The 19,750-nt window shown below is 47.9% G+C and overlaps 1 pseudogene; it reads left to right on the top strand.

Annotated features, from left to right (window-relative positions):
• LOC146185566 (protein turtle-like) overlaps positions 1-19,750 on the top strand; it is a 152,043-nt pseudogene that overhangs the window by 110,407 nt on the left and 21,886 nt on the right.

The raw sequence follows: 19,750 nt of genomic DNA, 5'->3' as shown, positions 1-19,750 counted from the left end.
CCGCATGGGCACTTTTGCCTAGAGCGTATATTTGTTTCCCCGCGCAATGTAGTTTTTGTTTTGTTTACGCACACCTGGGCTCGATCAGCACATCACAACATGTATGCAATGCTCTATCGTTCGTTTGTTCACGGACTCTGTCATTTTAAGCTACTACAGCACCGGAGAATCTCCCTGAGACAACTCACCATTCATACCGCTACCCGAGGCGGCGGCAGAATCTTCTAGATTACTTCAGTTAAACTTCCGTGTCAACGTGTTGATTTAGAATAATTTGAGACATTCTGGCTATCGCATGATCCTTACTTTCTTTGGGAGCATGCTTCTCTATGAAGAAGCCACCATCCTTCCCATTTTTCCAGCAATAATATCGTTAGCTTCGCAAGTGACAAGCGCCAATTAAAACGCGCGCGCCATTTCTTCTGCCGCTCACCGAACTGTTTAGCGCCAACTCCACGGACAAAATCTTGCTCGCTGAAATGTCCGCGGCGCGCATCATGAGAATGATCACCCGCTTCTTTGCCCATTCGAAACCTTGATTAAGGAAGATTCTGTTAGCTTTTGTTTCGGGTAGCAATTTGAGTTTGTGCCGGGTTTCCTCCTTACCTCCGAGTACAGAGCAGTAACGGACCGTAGAAACAGCTTAAATAAACTTCAACAGCCTCAGTAACGATATAAGATCGAAAAATGCAAGGCTGGCACTCTTCATCAACCAAAACTACATAAATAAATGCGATCATTAGCTTTTAAAACGCACAAATTCAATCGAGCATCGGCTTCAGCAGCAGTGAGAGAAGTCACGTGATCCCACTTACTCTCCTAGGTCACTAGCGCCGTTCGCTCCAGCGGTGGCGCTCGCGCCCAGCATTGTGAAATGATTATCCTCCTCCGAAGCGCTGTCAGACAACCTGACCAGATGCAGCGAGAACATTAGTTTTCGAAAACTTGATTGTTATCCTTTTCCGCAGTGGATAGCTTTGATGATTAGAGAGTACTTTGCTTGGGTGCCTACCCTGTAGACACAAGCGGAATCTCTCCGTACATTAACTTTACTGCTGTGCTGTGTGGCCAACATCGTGATCTGTTCATGTAATGGAGAAGTTTTACACCGAACTTCAGCGTTCTATGTTCATGTACCCGCCTTCGTAAGCTTGATTATACGAGGGATTGAGAGCATGCGCAGTAATTACTCTAGGAGTACTCGTTTTTCGGTTGTAATTTTTAGAGCCAGTGAGACCACTTTGGTGCGGAGCGATGTTGTGTGCTTCGCGTAGGCCCGTTCGTAGAACAGAACAAAGGATCTTAAGCCAGCCTAACGCGGAAGTAGTTTATACCTCCAAATCCCGGGTCTCTAGTTTACAAGTACCGCAGTCGTATTCAGACTGTAAATTACGTTTTCCTGCTGCTTGGCGGTGGAGAAAACACACAGCTTTTTATGCTAAACACTGCCCGAGGGATTAGGCAAGGCAGAGACTGATAGTTGTGCGCTAAGTACGAAGCAATCTGCATTTTCAGGAATGCAATGACAGAAACTGAAAAGTGCTTGGATTAACACGAGTTAGTGCTCTTCTCCGCTGTCTTAGATTAAGCGCAAAGCTGATATCGCACCGTATATGTCGTGGTACTTAGATGCACTGAGACCAAGCAGCGCCCATTTACATATTCATTCGAAGGTAGCGCGCACCTTATATACACCTCTTCGGGGATCAGTGGCTCCTTCCTTCGTCCAACTCGATGCTCCGATGTTGTCCCCACAATCCCTTTATCTACGCCTTCTATAGCGTGGCCAATTAAAATGTCCTGGAGCAAGTCCCCAACATTTTCCAATCACAGGGCCCTTCTGTGCTCCTGATTATATGCCGCATGTGTTCTTGTGAGGCATGGTCTTTTTTGTCTTAGGTTTTAGCACGATGTAGCCATTATTTCGAAGCGGCCTTTTTTTGGGGGGTTTTTCCAACTCCACAGGAAACCAGATTATGCCTTCTGCATATTTTTGGAAAGTTTTTCGCCGGCCTGCTGCGTCACATATGAGTGCAGGGCAATAAAATTCTGTACCATACGATTATCGGTGAGAACCACCCTTTATAAAAAACTACTGTGTGGTTCAATTTCATGACAAATGTCATGCCACTTTAGGTTCAAGTAAAGTATAAAGGCTGAATGCCGTCCTCCAAGGAGCGACAAACCTTGGCATAACTTAAGAACTTCGACCGGCGACATGTCCGCCGCTTGCGCGGCTCGAAAAAGTGATGTTTGCACCCGATCTAGCATAGCCAGATATTGTCACGTACACGGTGACTAAGGATACCAATGATAGCAGGGGGTAGCCCAGACACAAGAACACAGCAGCACAGACGCAAACGTGTAAGCGACACTTTGTCGTCCTCTTCAACTTCGTCCTCCTTTTCCACCTCAGTCATGCGCCACCTGGCAACGCTAGGTGGCATTACCCCCTCCCTCCGGAAAAAAATGAGAAGGGCCGGTAAAAATGGTGTGAAAAGCAAGAGAGTGGTCACAGCGGGTGGCCATACGCTATCTGTGGTAGTACGGCTTCAGCCGCACAATGTGCACAATGTCCGAGCTGTGCTTTCGACGTTTTGGTTGTGTGGCACCGTCTGGGATAACTTCATAACTAAGGTCACTCACACGGCGCAACACTTTGTACGGCCCGAAGTAGCGGGAAAGGAGTTTCTCTGACAAGCCTGGACGGCGAACTGGTGTCCATACCCAGACTTGATCTCCAGGCTTGTAGTCAACCTGGCGGTGCCGGAGGTTGTAACGGTGCGCGTCAGTGGTCTGCTGCTGCCCAATGTGCACACGGGCGAGCTGGCGGGCTTCCTCAGCGCGGATGGCATATTGCTGGGCATCTGAGGATAGCTGGTCATCATCTGGGCACGGGAGCATGGAATCGAGCATGCTCTGAACTTCGCGTCCGTAAACAAGTCGAAATGGTGTGAAGCGCGTTGTCTCTTGTAAGGCTGTATTATACGCAAATGTAACGTACGGCAGCACCTCGTCCCAGGTCTTGTGCTGCACATCGACGTACATTGCCAACATGTCTGCAATCGTCTTATTCAATCTTTCTGTAAGGCCATTGCTTTGTGGATGGTACGCTGTGGTTTTGCGATGGGTCGTGCAACTCAGCTCAAATATGCGGTCGATCAGCTGTGATGTGAAAGCTGTCCCTCTGTCGGTAATGACGTAGGAAGGGGCGCCATGCCGCAAGACTATGTTGTGCATGAAAAACTCTGCTACTTCGGAAGCTGTGGCATGAGGGATTGCCTTTGTCTCAGCGTATCGAGTCAGGTAGTCAGTAGCGACTACTATCCATTTGTTTCCGGCCTGCGACAAAGGGAAAGGGCCAAGGAGATCCATTCCAATTTGGTCGAACGGAATGCGGGGTACTTTAACGGGCTTGAGAAATCCGGCAGGCTTCTGGGGCGGTGTTTTACGGCGCTGGCATTCGCGACAGCTTCGTACATAGCGTTTCACTGCTGCGGAAAGTCCTGGCCAGTAATACATGTTGCGGACGCGAGCAAGCGTCCGTGAGTAACCCAAATGACCAGACGTTGGTTCATCATGGCAAGCAAGGAGAATATCCTCACGGAGCTCGCATGGCACTACCAGAAGGTAAGTTCTGTCTTGGCTCTGGGAGTTTCTTTTATACAATACGCCTTGCCGTATGCAGAAGGAACCAAGGTGCCGAGATAGGTGTCGAGGCAGAATCGTATCACGCCCTTCCAGATAATCGATGAGTGGAAGGATGTCTGGATCAGCTCTTTGTCGATCCCTGAGCTCAGATGCGCTGAGGGCTCCTAGAAAACCGCTATCGTAATCGGCTGTAGTATCGCCAGTGTCAACGGGTGCTCGTGACAGCGTGTCGGCGTCTTCGTGTTTGCGGCCGGACTTGTAAACAATGGTTATGTCAAACTCCTGAAGACGTAAACTCCAGCGTGCAAGTCGTCCAGATGGGTCTCGCAGATTTGCCAGCCAGCACAAACAATGATGGTCGGTGACGACTTTCTCCCGGCGGCCGCCGCTTTGCCGCATCCGGTGAGCGTAAACCAATCGGCACGAAGAACTTGCCCTCGTAGCCCTGCCCTCTATAATGGCTGCCGCCAATGGTCGGCTCTGTTCTATTGCGAGTACATGTTTACAAATATCATCACAAGAAGCGTTTCATATGGCATGAATCGTCACGCTTCTAATGAAGCATAATTGAATCTAGGTTCGAAGCTATAACGCATGTGTTTGCAGCGACAGGGGTGTCACCTGACCTAACAGTCATGACGAGCCATAACGGAGGTCACTCTTCGTGTACAAATGGAACTCAGGCCACGAGGAATCCAACTCGGGCCACGAGCATCAAGTACCATTCAGTTCCTGGCCGCATCAGAGTGAGCCCAGAACATTTTCTGTGGTCTCGCTGATGAGGACGTAGAAGACTGGCTGACGCGCTACAAACGTGTTAGCAAATATAATCGCTATAAGACACAGCCATGACACTCGCAAACGTGGTCGCCTTTCTGACCGGCAGTTCGAGATCCCCGAAGACAAGCTCTCTACGTAAGATGAATTTGGTGAAGGGATAGCGAACTGTTTTGGAGACTCCGCACCTAAGCGGCGCAAGGTAGGACAGGCTCTCTCCCAACGAACACTTGCAATTGCCTGGAGAGACCTGGATGAGTTACCTCAAAGAAATTCTCAAACTCTGCCCCACTTTTAATCGACGCACGTCCGAAAAAGACAAGGTTGGCCATCTTTTAAAGGTGATCGCGAAAGTACCCTTTCCTGATTACGAAGGAAACCCTCGCCAGTACCTCAGATATTATTCACTACTGCCACACGTTTGAAGTTTCAAGCATGCGGCTCATTTATTTCACCCGAACTTTGATGCCTTTTCAGTGTTTCAATAGTGGCCAGCGTTGACTACACTGTCCACGACGATCTCGATTCACTGGCCCGTAGTGTTGTGAGTGAAGAGCTGGCCAAGCACTGCCATGGGCACCAACAAGGGAACTCAAAGTGGCGTCGGAATACTAATGAACGTCAGAAAGGGTAGGCGATTATTGTAGAAGCGAAATGTAGGTTGATATTTCGCCTCAATTCCTATGAAATTTTGTGTTTTTTTTGCTCGGACGCTCTCAGGTGTTAACGTCGCAGGCTTAGGCATTTTAGGCATCACTAATATAGGAGTGGTGATGAGGATGTTTGCAATGTAGTTAAAAGCAACACGTGAGTGAGTGAGTGAGTGAGTGAGTGAGTGAGTGAGTGAGTGAGTGAGTGAGTGAGTGAGTGAGTGAGTGAGTGAGTGAGTGAGTGAGTGAGTGAGTGAGTGAGTGAGTGAGTGAGTGAGTGAGTGAGTGAGTGAGTGAGTGAGTGAGTGAGTGAGTGAGTGAGTGAGTGAGTGAGTGAGTGAGTGAGTGAGTGAGTGAGTGAGTGAGTGAGTGAGTGAGAGCAAATAAGCAAACTAGTGATGAACTTCTCCACCCGCCTCATTCGTTCCCAAATTGACAAGACAGCCAAAGCTAGATCGTGGTACTACTGTCGGTCTCGAGTCTATCACATTACATAATTTTGCGGTCCGCAGATAAACCCCTGGTCTCGCTGCGATTAGGCCAGAACCTGCGGGAGGACGACATTCGAGAGGGACGTGACGTGTACCTCGACTGCCAGGTGGACGCCAACCCTCCAGCCAGCGAGGTGACGTGGCTCTTCCAGGATAGCGAGGTCACCACCAACACCAGCGCCGGCGTCATCGTGAGCAGCCACTCGCTGGTGCTGCAGAAGGTGCACCGACTTCGTCGTGGCCGGTACAAGTGCATCGCCATCAACAGGGAGGGCCAAGGCGCCAGCAACGTGTTCATGCTGCGCATCAAGTGTGAGTCACCATCGCTGTCTGACATTCGGGAACGATGAGCCATATTTTGCTGTTAGGATATGTCTTTAAGTGTAAATGGACTACAGTTAGAAGATAAGGGAGACATTTAAGCTCTGCTCTAAAGGTAAGACGTCATGGCAGCATATGGCCCTTTGCGGAGCTTCCTCGTTGAAATTTCGACGTAGACGCGCAGTTTGGACGGCGAAAACCGCTTTCAAACTTAGAACGCGTAGACACCATGTTTTCTCATCGAACTATCAGGTCTAGATGCAGTTCCGGCGCCTGCCGTTCTCGGCGCAACAAGATTTTTTCAAGATGTTTCCGACTCCTCCTTGAACATTCTTCTCAAACTAGAGTACGCCGACGGCTTTTCGACTGAACGAGCCCTACACGCGGTGTTGCACAAAACAGCTCGGCGAATCTACAGCTGACGCCGAAGCCACGACAGGATATTTGCGAGAGAGGACATAGGAAAAATCTGTACCGACTCGGAATTTAACAAGCACGGATCACCGCTTCTAAGCATCGTCATTGTCTCACTGAGCGTATGCGGCGCAAATATACTCGCTTTTCTTTTTGTATACGAAATGCTCCAAAAAGAGCCAGAGAACGAGAATAGTGCTCAGATCCTCCTCCGAATATATCTTCACCCATTCATATGAAAAGACTTTCCGAGTATAAAATTATTTGAATAGGAAGACACAGGGCTGTATTTCTGCCTTCCGTATCAAGGAGGGCTTCAGATTCCCTAAGACTTTTGTAATACGTTTACAAATGGCTTCAGAACTAGCACTACTGAATACCGGAACCTAATCCCTGGAGCAATTAGGCTGCTGCCATTAAACAGTTTTCTGTTATATGGTATAAATTAACTCCACCTGATTTTATGTAATTTGTTGGTGTTTATTTATTTATTTAGTTATTTATATACCCTTAAGGTCATTTCAGGCATTACATAGGGGGGGGGGGGGAGGAGTCACATGACCAAAGTTGGTTATAACAGCCACATAAGTAACAATTGCACTTAAGGACCAGAGAGGAGGAAAAGAAAAAAAAAGTCATTCAGGTCGCCATTTTTCCCTTTTTTTCCCCTTTTTTTTATACAGTAGTTATATGACCTAAGCAATTTTACATGTGCTGAAGAAACGAGGTATGTGCGCGCTTAATACCAAGCAGTAGGCTGAAATGAACAAGAAATAACACAGCACTACACAACTACACAGATTACACAACTGGTGTTATAGTATATTAATGCATTCACGTTTTTGGTACAGTATCCCTGCGTTGCTATTATGATATTCTTGTTAGATATTTGTCTTCTCCCTTACTTCGTGTCAATTTAGCTTTTATTGCTTACTTGTTCTTGTATTAAATTTACAGTATATTTGTTTAACCCACTTCAGCAACAGGGCCATAAAGATGATGCAGTATGTATAAATAATTAAATAAACAGAACATGGCACTAGCATTAAAATTGATTGACTCGCCACTTTGTAGGGTTACATAAGTACACTTCCTTCATATGTGAGCCGCTGATTGATACATTTGCGTGTCATCATATTAGGCCTACTAGTTCCCGTTATCTTGATAAGCAGCAGCTGCTTTGTACCAATGCTTTGTTTCGACGCTACTGTTACAATGACCTACACGAACGAATGTGGTTACAATGTGCAGTAACATCTGTTTCGTGCGATTCTTACCAGCGTTAGTAAGTAACCACGCGCCATTGAACGACACTTGTTTCTAGAACCGCTCCACATGGTGGGGCAACTTCAGCCATTAATAACAGCACAAGCTGGTCGCAACAAAGAAGTGAAATTGTGTCACACTGCGTAAGTTGCATACACAGCATGCAAGACATGTTTCCGCGTGGTGGTGATTTTTTTTTTTAATCGTGTCTGGTCATTTTTAAACCGGAGCGCTACCATAGGGTCCTCTGTTACGCAAACCGTTTTTGAACAGAGCAAGTAATGGCGCTAACTTCAAAATATGCGCTCGGCTATGAAGAGCTTGTGCCATAGGGTTCTTCTTAACAGGAATTCACCAGTCCTTGTTTAACGAGTCCAATATTTCCATACGCGGAACAAGAAAGTAGACGGAATCAACATGGCGATCACCTTCTCACCCCAATGCCTTATCAGTAAGACCCCGCTTGCGGTTTTTACAATTCGTGGGTTCAACACGCAAGTCTAAACACACAACAGTAATCCGTGAGTGATGTAGATGGAAATGCATTTGTATAGTTACACCTACTCACGATAAGCGTGTACACCATACGATTGGATAGCTTCTTCCCGTGAACATGTAGACGACGAGAACATGCATCACTGTAGTGCAAAGCCAAAGCGTGCCAGATGTGCCCAATATGTAGCTACTACTTTTTTTTCCCATTCTTTATGCAGACGCCGAGGACGGCATGGTTCTTAGAAACAAAAATTAGGGGCTTCATAAGTGACGTTTAAGAATGCCAAGGGATCTGTTTTCAGTGACCTGAACGCATGAGTGAACAGAAAGAATGAAAACGAGAGAATATCTGCACTGGGAAGCATAAGCCAAATTTATTGCAAAAACAGCGCTGATGCTTCCTTCCTTTCACAACCATCTTGAGACACACTGCAGTGACGCAGTATCTTTGAAGTGTGGCTGCTCAGGCCAAAGCCATGAGATGGAAACCCAGTGTGTGCATCTGAGGGCATCAAAAATTAGATGAGGCCGAAATCTCTCTCGGGCTGTCCATAGCCTACTGCCTTATATCTGATGCCCCGCTGCAGGACATTATAAACAGAACGTTCAGTGTCATACCGTGCAACTCTTCCGACAGACGCGAATTTGAGCTAGTAGTCAGATAACTAAACAAGCGCGCTCTATACGTAGGCTGTAAACTAAGGCACAGTACAAATACACGCAATGGGCGCATATAGAGCCATCATCATTTTTGTTTAATTATTCGTGATCACAACAATAATAGTGGTCACTTGGGCATATCTTTAACATTCACTTCAGTTTTCTTTTCTTCTTTTTAACGGTGAACGACGACCGTTACTTTCAGTCATAAACCGCACAAGAAGCACCTTCATTAAGCAGGAAAGCATCCTTTTCAAATACTCTTGCCAATGTGCGCGAACGTGGACGACAAAACTAGCAAAGAAATTAGAGTGGCGAAGCTCCACTATCGTCGGACTGTATATAAAAGAGGAAACATGACCATCGCTGGCCTCAGGAACCTGCACTTTTAGCGGCTATAAAATGAAAACCAGCTCTTGGGCGAACGACCAAGCAGCGCCTCTCTACAAGTAATAAATCGTCATTCCCATCACTGTAAACTGGAAAAAGCACCGTCCAAGTTTTTGTCTCTGCTAGCTGTATACGGGGGACACTCTGCGTTTTGTAAGTGCCGGCTTTCTGGGAACTGGATAGTAAATCAGCTCAGATGTTTCAGCGCAGTAGACGCAAAGAAAAAGCCCTTAGCTCGTTTTTCAGTTATTTTTAGGTGGCTTTAGCTGGCGCGAGGAGTTTGTTCATGCCTTCCCAGCCGAAAAAAACTACAGAACTGTGTCAAAAATACGACAAAATATTGTCACGTAGCCGTTTAGGCCCGTAACCAGAAGGTTGGGTTTTAATGAGGGGTTGAGCTAGCAGGCGCAGAAGAGCAGGGTCGGAGCACCGAGAGACGACAGCTAACTTCAGCTTCTTCTCGAACGACACGGGGCACTTCTTCGAGTCCGTGCACGAGACTCTCGATGAGCAGCCGCCTAGCGGTTGCTGTTTCACACGCTACATTGCCCCAATCTCTAGAAAAAAAAATAAATGTCAACTTGATGAATTCGAAAGCAGAGATAAAAAAAATAAAGCAAGAAACGTGCGGTAGGCGATGCGCTAATTTCCTCGCGAAAAGTACGGCTTCATGCGCACGACATGGACAACCTCGGATTTCTGCTGGCGACGAGTAGAAGAAAAGCCGTTCATGAAGCACCTCGTACGTGACGTCGCTCAGCTGACGGAGCACTTTGTATGGGCCAAAGTACTGCTTCAGAAGTTTTTCGGGTAGTCCCCGACGTCGAATCGGAGTCCAAAGCCACACTCTATCGCCCGGTTCGAAAGTCACTACACGGTGGCGGTGATCGTAACGCTGGGCGTCTCGACCTTGCTGGTTCCGGATGCGTGCCCTCGCCAGCTGTCGCGCTTCCTCTGCGCGTTGAGTGAACTCCTCGGCGCCAACTTCGAGGTCACGGCCGTCGTGGGGCAACATGGCTTCGAGCATTGTTGAAACTTCGCGGCCATACAATAAGGAGAACGGCGTCATTTGCGTTGTTTCCTGCTGCGCCGTGTTGTACGCAAACGTGACGTACGGCAGGACGTTATCCCACGACCGATGTTCAACATCCACGTACATGGACATCATGTCGGCGAGAGTTTTGTTCAGACGTTCTGTTAAGCCATTAGTTTGTGGATGGTAGGAGGTTGACCTGCGATGGGTAGTGCCGCTTAGTTGCATGACAGATTCCAGTAGCTTGGCAGTGAAAGCAGTGCCTCGGTCCGTTATTATAACTATCGGGGCGCCGTGCCTCAGGACGATGCGTTCGATGAAAAATTTCGCTGCCTCGATTGCTGTACCGCGCTGGAGAGCCTTCGTTTCAGCGTAACGCGTGAGGTAATCTGTTGCGACAACTATGCACCTGTTGCCCGAATCAGAAATTGGAAAAGGACCTAACAGATCCATGCCAACTTGTTCGAATGGGTATCTTGGCACTTGAACAGGATGCAGTAAACCGGCCGGTTTCACAGGCGGTGTTTTCCGTCGCTGGCAATCATGGCATGTCCTCACGTAATGTCGTACTGCGGCCGCAAGGTTTGGCCAGTAATAACTCTTTTTAATTCGGGCCAGAGTTCGAGCATACCCCAAGTGACCCGCGGTGGGCTCGTCATGACATGTCTAAGATTTCTTCGCGAAGAGACTCTGGTACGACGAGGAGGTAATCTCTTCCCGTCGGAGCGAAGTTGATCTTGTATAAAACATTGTTTCGCATGCAAAACGATGAATGCGTTCTTGCGAAGAGACGAAGAACTTCTGTAGAGCGCGCTTCCAGAAAATTGATAAGTGGTGCCAGAGCCGGGTCGTCACGTTGCTGCTGCGAAACAGTGAGCGCGTCGACGGCTGCGATAAGGGGGAAGTCTGGTTCTTCGTCTTCCCGCGCAGCCTCGACAGGTGAACGGGACAAGCAGTCGGCGTCGTTGTTATGACGTCCAGACTTATACACGATGGTCATGTCGAACTCCTGTAGCCGTAAACTCCATCATGCAAGGCGTTCGGAGGGGTCTCGCAAGTTCGTTAACCAGCACAAAGAGTGATGGTCACTCACAACCCGAAAGTGCCGGCCATAAAGATAGGGTCGAAATTTCATCACCGCCCATACAACAGCCAGACATTCTTTTTCGGTGGTGGAATAGTTCGATTAGGCACGGGACAAAGTCCGGCTGGCGTATGCGATAACTCGCTCGGCACCGTCTAGACCCACGTTGCTGGCATCTGTGTGGACCAGAGTCTCGGCATTCGCATCGAAATGGGCAAGCACAGGTGTTGTCTGCAAGCGGTGCCGTAACTCGTCAAATGCCTTTTGCTCTTCGTCCGTCCAGGTGAAGGTGACATCATCCCGGGTGAGACGTGTCAACGGAGCGGCAATGCGCGAAAAGTTTTCAAAAAAACCTGCGGTAATAGGCGCAGAGGCCCAAGAAACGGCGAACTGTCTTCTTGTTACATGGAGTAGGGAATTTGGTGATGGCTGTTGTTTTAGCGGGATCGGGACGAACTCCTCGATGGCTGACGACGTGGCCCAAGAACAGGAGCTCTTCATAGCCAAAGTGACACTTTTGTGGTTTTAACGTGAGGCCGGCAGATCTGATAGCCCGTAGCACAGCGGAGAGACGTTGGAGGTGTTCCTCGAACGTTGGTGAAAACACAACAACGTCGCCCAAGTAGGCTAGACACATCTGCCATTTAAGACCAGATAGAACTGCGTCCATCATTCGCTGGAATGTCGCTGGAGCGGAGCACAATCCGAAAGGTAGGACTTTGAATTCATAAAGTCTGTCTTCTCGCGATCACGTTCATCGACTTCGATCTGCCAGTAACCGCTCTTAAGATCAAGCGATGAAAAGTAGCGCGCGTGGCGCAACCGGTCTAATGAGTCATCAATGCGTGGCAGCGGGTAGACGTCTTTTTTTGTGACTTGATTGAGCTTACAGTAGTCCACACAGAACCTTAAACTTCCGTCTTTCTTAACGAGAACAGGCGAAGCCCAGGAACTCCTCGATGGTTGTATGACACCGTCATTTACCATCTCGTCTACCTGTTGAGCAATGACTTCGCGTTCCCGCGGTGACACTCGGTAAGGGTTCTGTCGGACCGGTCGGGTGCGGTCGTCGGTTATTATGCGGTGCTTGGTCAAGGGCGTCTGTTTAACTGCGGAGGCGGATGAGAAGCAGTCTTGAAACTGAAAGAGTAGCCCGACGAGTCTGTCCTTCTCTGCCGGTGATAGAGTGGGATTCACATCAGGGTCGAAGTTGGGCGTTTGGCTGGCAGACGTGTTGGTCTCAAGAACAAAGCAGTCGTGGGCTGCTTCTGCGACACCTTCAAAGTAGGCTACCGTGGTGCCTTTAGCGATGCGTTGCCGTTCGTTCCCGAAGTTCGTAATCAGCACGTGAGGTAGACCATTAGTCAGATGAACTATACCGCGTGCAACACAGACTCCATGATGTAACAGAAGCTCTGTGTTCTGTTCGGCAACGAGTTCTGTGTTCTGACTGTGACGAGAGCAGACGAACGTGGCGGCATAGATACATCCGCGTCAACGATGCGTAAAGGTGCGTGGCGTCGTTCGGAGTCAGCGGTCGTCGTTGCAGGCGTCGAAAACGTGACAGTACGGCGAGGAACATTAATAATGGCCTCATGCTCACGTAAAAAGTCCATGCCGAGTATGAGGTCCTTGCAGCAGTGCGGCAGGATAACAAAAACGGCTACAAAGGCTGAATCGGCGATGGTTACTCGGGCAGTGCATCGTCCGATCGGCGTCATAAAGTGACCGCCAGCAGTACGAATTTGCGGCCCCAGCCATTCAGTTTTAACCTTGGAGAGCCGATCTGCGAAATTCTTGCTTATTATTGAAAAGTCTGCTCCGGTATCTACCAAAGCGGTTACTGGGTGTCCGTCGACGAGAACGGAAAGGTCGGCGCTAACAACGTGATCGGCTTGAGGTTGACTGGGAGTTTCGGGTTCATGGGGCGGCGGAGGCATCGTAGTCACAGCATCGGGCTGAGTCGTCACGGGAGGGTCTTCGGGACATCGATTCCGTTCGTCAGCAACCTGCCCCCTGAGGTCGCCGCCTTCAGTTTCCCCGGTGTGGGCTTGGTGACCGGCGCCTCGGCACATGATTTAACTCACGGCGGCCGGGTGACGAGTAGCGCACGGGAGAAGACTGTGTACTGTCGCTCGAAGAGGTTGCACGGGTTGCCAGATATTCTTCGATTTCTGGAGGGCGTTCGCCGACCCGGGGACGCGGGGAATCACGAGCAAAACCCCGAATACCGAGTTCCAGGTATGGACAACGACGGTACAAGTGGCCGGGTTCTCCGCAGTGGTAGCACAGCGGCCGTTGGCGAGGAGTGCGCCAGACGTCTGCCTTCCGAACCGGTTGCTGCATGACGGGGCTCTGCTGGGATGGCGGCTGGTAGGACGGTTGGTAGAACGGTGGCTGCAAAGTTGGCGGCGGCTGTGCTTCGAAACGAAGCTGTTGCGCAGGACGCACTGCAGGCCGACGAAGAGCCGCTGCGTAGTTCATAGAACGTGGCTCCGACGGTGACTCAGGCGGTGACAATGTCTGACGTATTTCTCCCCGCACGGCTTCGGTGACAGTCACGGCAGTCGGGTTAGGCGATCCAAGATTGAACTTGAGGAGCTCCTCGCGAACTACCTCGCGGATCAGCTCACGCAGACAGTGATCGTCAGTGGACCTGTTCAATGTGGCCACACTGCTGAAGGGCTGACCACAGGCAGACTCCATGCGCCGGTATCTTTGCTGCAGGGCTCGCTCAATGAGGGTAGCTTCATTGATGAAGTCCGCGACTGTTTGAGGTGGACTCTGAACCAGACCAGCGAAGAGGGATTCTTTTACGCCCTGCATCAGGTGGCGCAACTTCGCTGATTCCGTCATGTCGGGATCAGCCCGTCGGCAAAGACGCGTCACGTCCTCGGCGAACATGGCCACACTTTCGTTAGGTAGTTGCACACGAGCTTCTAGAAGGCGGCGTGCGCGATCATGGCGGTAGTGGTTGGCAAAGGTTTCCCGCAGCTGCTGGCGAAAGGAATCCCAGTTTTGGAGACTGGCCTCCCTATTCTCATACCACGTTTTAGCACAGTCTTCAAGCGCGAAATACACATTGCGCAGCTTCTGAGCCGGGTTCCACTGATTAAATTGCGCCACTCGCTCGAACTGGTCGATCCAGTCGTCGACATCTTTCCCAGTACCGCCATGGAAACTGGGGGGCGTACGAGGCTGCTGAAGCAGCAACTGATGCTGACTTGCTTGGGCTAAGTCTCTAACTGCTGGACAGCTGGCGTCGGTTCAGGTAGAGGAGCGAATTCCGGCGCCAGACCCCGGAGGCGATGGCTGCAGCGATGAACGGGTGTAGATACGAGCGGAAGCCGGTTGGGACTCGATGAGCGGCTGCGAGAGGCCCGAGACATGTAGTTCAAGGCCTCACCTCCACCAGTGTCACGTAGCCGTTTAGGCCCGTAATCAGAAGGTTGGGTTTTAATGAGGGATTGAGCTAGCAGGCGCAGAGGAGCAGGGTCGGAGCACCGAGAGACGGCAGCTAACTTCAGCTTCTTCTCGAACGCCACGGGGCACTTCTTCGAGTCCGTGCACGAGACTCTCGATGAGCAGCCGCCTAGCGGCTGCTGTTGCACACGCTACAATATATTGCAGTTCTGTCGTAATCATCAGACCTTTCTGTAGTTCTGTAGTACTTTTCTGTAGTTCTGTAGTGTTTCTGTAGTATATTTTTGTTGTCTGTAGTTCTGTAGCACTTTTCTGTTGTAACTACAGAAATATCTGATGTTACGACAGAATGTTCTGTTGTCACAACATGTTTCCCGTCAAAAAGCGCACAGAAATTCTGTCGCAACATCAGAAAATTTTCTGTAGTTTTTTCCGACTGGGTTTTCTTTTGTTTTCTTTTTTTTTTTTGCTCTTCTTTTCTCTATGACCAACTACCAAGTTATGAAATATTAAGTGAAGTGGCTAGTAGTACATAACGTTGTGTAGCTCCCTCATATAACGAGCATTTGCATAAATGCGGCACTGCCGTGATTTTGAGCTGCGCCTTAAATGCTAAAAAGGGAGCATTGCAAGAGCACCGCAGTTCTAATCCCAAAATCCCTGTACGATTGCTTAATCAGGCCTGGTGTGGGGCCTCATCTCGGTGACCATACCCAACCACGCACTACCTTAATAAAATGAGATTTGGGCACTGTTGTATAAACTTGCTCACGAACTCCTGATTGGGGCCGTTCAGTATGTTGAATAAATAAATAAACCCCGGTGTGATTACACCACGAGCTAGAGAGAGAAGAAACGCCTAACCTAAAAATTCATCAGCAGAAAAATAAAGTAATGTTTAAGATCCTAGAAAAAGAACGTCAGTTTACTATATGCAGATTTTCTTACGCAAATGAGCCAAGCTTTTAAAATTGAAAGGCTTTTCGGACGTGAATGAAAACGAAAGCATACGTTGGCACTACAACTTAAAGTTATTGCGGTTATGTTTTTTATATTCACCTTAAGTAACTGAATAACCGTGTTCAATTGCTCAACAGTTTAAAGGCGCACTCAAGTGATTATTGTAAAACATCAATCACACTTTTACTTTGTTTATTGGGGTTTCATGTATAAAAAGTGTTATCACAGCCACTGGTCACAGCCAATAAAACCGCAAACTAAGCCCGCGGCAATAAAAATATGCCCGTGCTCATTCCTTTCACGAGGATAAGAGGATAAACCTCATCACTCTGCGGTGGTCAATGAAAATGCTACAACAGCTGCACGTAGTTCACCCAGTGGCTCGCACTTTGACGAAGATCGCTCCGCGTGATCTCAACGACGGGCCTTGCGTGGTAAACGCGCCGGCGGATAGGATAGGGACATATACTAAGGTGAGGCAGGCCAAAAGTAAATAAAAATAATGTGCCTCTGCCCGTGCCACTAAGTATAACGGGCTGGCGGATAGGGACAGCCAATGACAGCCAATGCAAGCGCGAAGAACGCGAACATTATGGTGACGTAAGAGGGCTCTTTCCATTTCATGAGATGCTGCCGACTCGGCTGTGCCGGCCTCCAGCGCTGCGAGCCATGCTGCGAGCCATACTGCGAGCCAAGACCTAAGACCCAAGACGTCCAAGGCGGCCTGTGTCGGCCGCCGGCGTCGGAAAAATGCTTTAGTATTAAGGCGAAAGCCTTCAAATGGCTCATGCTTGCGACCTCGATCGTGTCTGTCCGTAACGCTTTAGTTTGATGGCATCATCACTGGTGTAGAATGTCCGACCTTGAAATTAATGATGACGTCATCACGGGTGCAGTATGTTGTGCCTTGAAATAAATGATGGCGTCATCAGCGGTGTTGTACGTCATACTTTGAAATTGATGACATCATCAGTGATGTAGTATGTCGTACCATTAAATTATGAGTGTACTTATAAATATAGGCTGCAGACCCAACGTGTCACATCCGAAGTTTTATAGCACTTACAGAAACCTCAGAATAACTTGCATTAAACGGAAGCCCTCTCTCTGGGCTTCAACGCCCCAGTTCACCGGATGTCGGGTAATTCCCTGGGTCGCATTTATGAGTGCATTATATAAAAATTGCACATGAGAAAACTGAATACTTTCCTAGTCAAATTGAGAGAGTGCCGGAAAGGTTTCGCTTTCTCCTCAGTAAAGTTATCTTTATTCCAGTGCCTGACTCATTCTAGGTTTATCTCGAATTAAAACTAGTTACGGTACTTCAATGAGCGCTCAGAGCTACCATAAACTAGAACGAGCCCTTCTTCGAGGCCTTTCTTAGCCGTGGTGAAAGCATCTTATTGGACAGCGCTCGTACACAGGGCGTAAACGACGTCTCTGCTAGCGGAAGTACACTGTAGCGCACGTTAAAGATCCCCAGGTGGTCGAAATTACTCCGTAGCCCTCCACTACGGCTCCTCTTTCTCTCTTTCCACTTTCATTCCCACCTTCCTCCCTTCCCTTACGGCGCGGTTCGGGTGTCCACAGAGCAAGTGTGACAGTTACTGCGCCTTTCCCTTCCTGTGAACCAATTATCTATCTATCTATGGTGTCATGGTTGACCGGTCATATGCGTTTTCTTCCACACGTGAAAAGAGAGCGTGTTCAAGTAAAAACATCCGGAAAAAAGGAGCAAAAGATACGTCATGTTGCTGCGTGTCGTGCCAAAGATTTCATTCCTTGCACTTTGCGTTTTCGTATACTAGGTAAAACCTTATAGACGAAAACACACTGGCCTGCAGCGCCTGCAAAGAATGTACAGGGAGGCTCGTCCAGTTGTTTCCCAGTGTAAGCATTCTCGTGTATGGGATTGCGAGTATGGAGGACACAAGAAGTTCTGCCCACTTCTGACTTGCTTTGACAAGTTCTGACAAGTGTATGCACTGTTTAAGTCTTCGTTTCCTTTAGCTCATAATTGGGTTTGCTCTAGACCTACGTTTGAACAAAAACGCAGCGTTTACACCGCAGTGGCAGACTACACGCGCCATACAAAAAAAGCAAAGCGTGCGACTCAACAGACGTCGCACCCGCTTCTGTGCTCGCAGATGCACCCGTATGCAAGCCGGACCAGAAGCATATATACGGCCTGTCTCGCCACGAGTCCGTGTCGGTGCGTTGCGAGCTGGAGGCGGACCCGGCGGACGTTACCTTCTACTGGCGTTTCAACAGCTCGTCGAGCGGGAAGCGGCTTGACTTGGCTAGCTACAGCCAGGCGCTGACGAGGAGCACGGCCGTCTACTCACCGCTCAACGAAGACGACTTCGGCTTCCTGCTCTGCTGGGGCGCTAACGAGATCGGCCAGCAGCAGAGGCCTTGCAACTTCACTATCGTCCCAGCCGGTGAGTGCGAGCGTGAGGACGCTTTCGCTACATGCTAATGAGTTACGAGGCTCGTGACGGCCAGTGGATAAAGTGGGATGCAGTCCCCTTTTCTTTCCCTTCATTGCATTTTCTTCACCGCAACACCCCGATGTAACTGACGTCCACTTAATACAGCGCTTAAATGGGAGACGGCTATTAATTGTACATTGCTGCTTCCTGGTTTTGGAGACGGTAAGATATAAGCGATACGTCAGAGCGTCAGAGCGATCGACATTAAAAAAAACAGTACAGGTGTATATGCCATGTTTGATGCGTGCATTACCCGTTGCTTACAAGACGCCAGTCGAAAATTCCGGGCTTAGTTCAGCATTGTAATAGCTGAGAATATAAATTTTGATGAAATCGCACTTGGAGAAAAAAAAACATAGGTGATCTTGCGTTATTTGAAAGTGCGAAGTGATATCTCCAGAACTGCTTGAACAACATGCTGTGAAATGGCTGAGCATTATAATTGTTAAGAGCTTTTATTTTTAAATTGCTTATTCACTTTGCGTTTTGTATTATCTTCCTGTATAGCTTTCAATCAGTGTTCTCAAAAAACAGTTCAGCTCCTTTGTGTGCACAAAAAGCACGATATATATAAAAAAATACTACATCAGCAGTTCTTATGTAGGCAATATAGTTTCACCTATTTGAGAAGCCGTGAAAGGAAAAAGAGAAACTGGATGCTCAAAAAATACCAAAATAAAAAAGGTATTCGCCCTACTCATAAACGTTGAGGTTATTAATACCAATGTTAACTTTTGCGCCAAACAATTGGGAATTGCTTGAAGTGCTTAATAAACTGGACATGCTGCATCAGTTTGAAGTCCTTTTATCAAACGTATTCTACCAATGTATGGTGAATTAAAGTCTACTCACATCACACTGACCAGTTCTGCGTCTGTCTTAAATAGTGTAAAACTGCTTCATCTGTGCTCCTTTACTTACTCCGAAATGCAACTCGTAGAGAAAATGCAATAAGCTATAGCTGGCATGAGTGCTTCAGTCACCGTGGAAATAACAGCATGCGAACTAAACTCGGCTGCGCCTTTTTAGGGTATCGCAATAATTATAATCATCCTCCAATAAAAAAGTTACAGCTGGTTATTTGGTTGAACTGACCTATTTATGTAAAATATTCCTTATAGTTTGTAGACAATTTTGTTAGCGCACATTAGGCAAACCTTATAGAAAACGTTTTCTCTTTTAGCACACCAAAATTTATGAAAGACAACATCCTCACCATTTTTACAAATTCTCATATATATATATATATATATATATATATATATATATATATATATATATATATATTTATGAAAGATATATATATATATATATATATATATATATATTATACCAAAATTTATGAAAGACAACATCCTCACCATTTTTACAAATTCTCATATATATATATATATATATATATATATATATATATATATATATATCGTTTTAAAAAAAGTACAGTGGCAAGAAGTTGTTTTCACACAGGCACGCGAGCAGCAATGTTTTATGACGACTGCAGTATTGCTTTATTTTCATATGAGGTTCGGTCCGACTTATGCGAAACCGAGAGAAATATCGTTCGATACTATTCCAACAGTGTGCGTGTGCGTGTGTGCGTGTGTGTGTGTGTGTGTGTGTGTGTGTGTGTGTGTGTGTGTGTG

This window comes from Amblyomma maculatum, chromosome 6 (genome assembly GCF_055883805.1).
Source record: "Amblyomma maculatum isolate TAMU_Amacu chromosome 6, ASM5588380v1, whole genome shotgun sequence".
Lineage (NCBI taxonomy): Eukaryota > Metazoa > Arthropoda > Arachnida > Ixodida > Ixodidae > Amblyomma > Amblyomma maculatum.
Note: the sequence above shows the minus strand (reverse complement) of the source record. Positions and strands in the feature narration are given on the sequence as shown.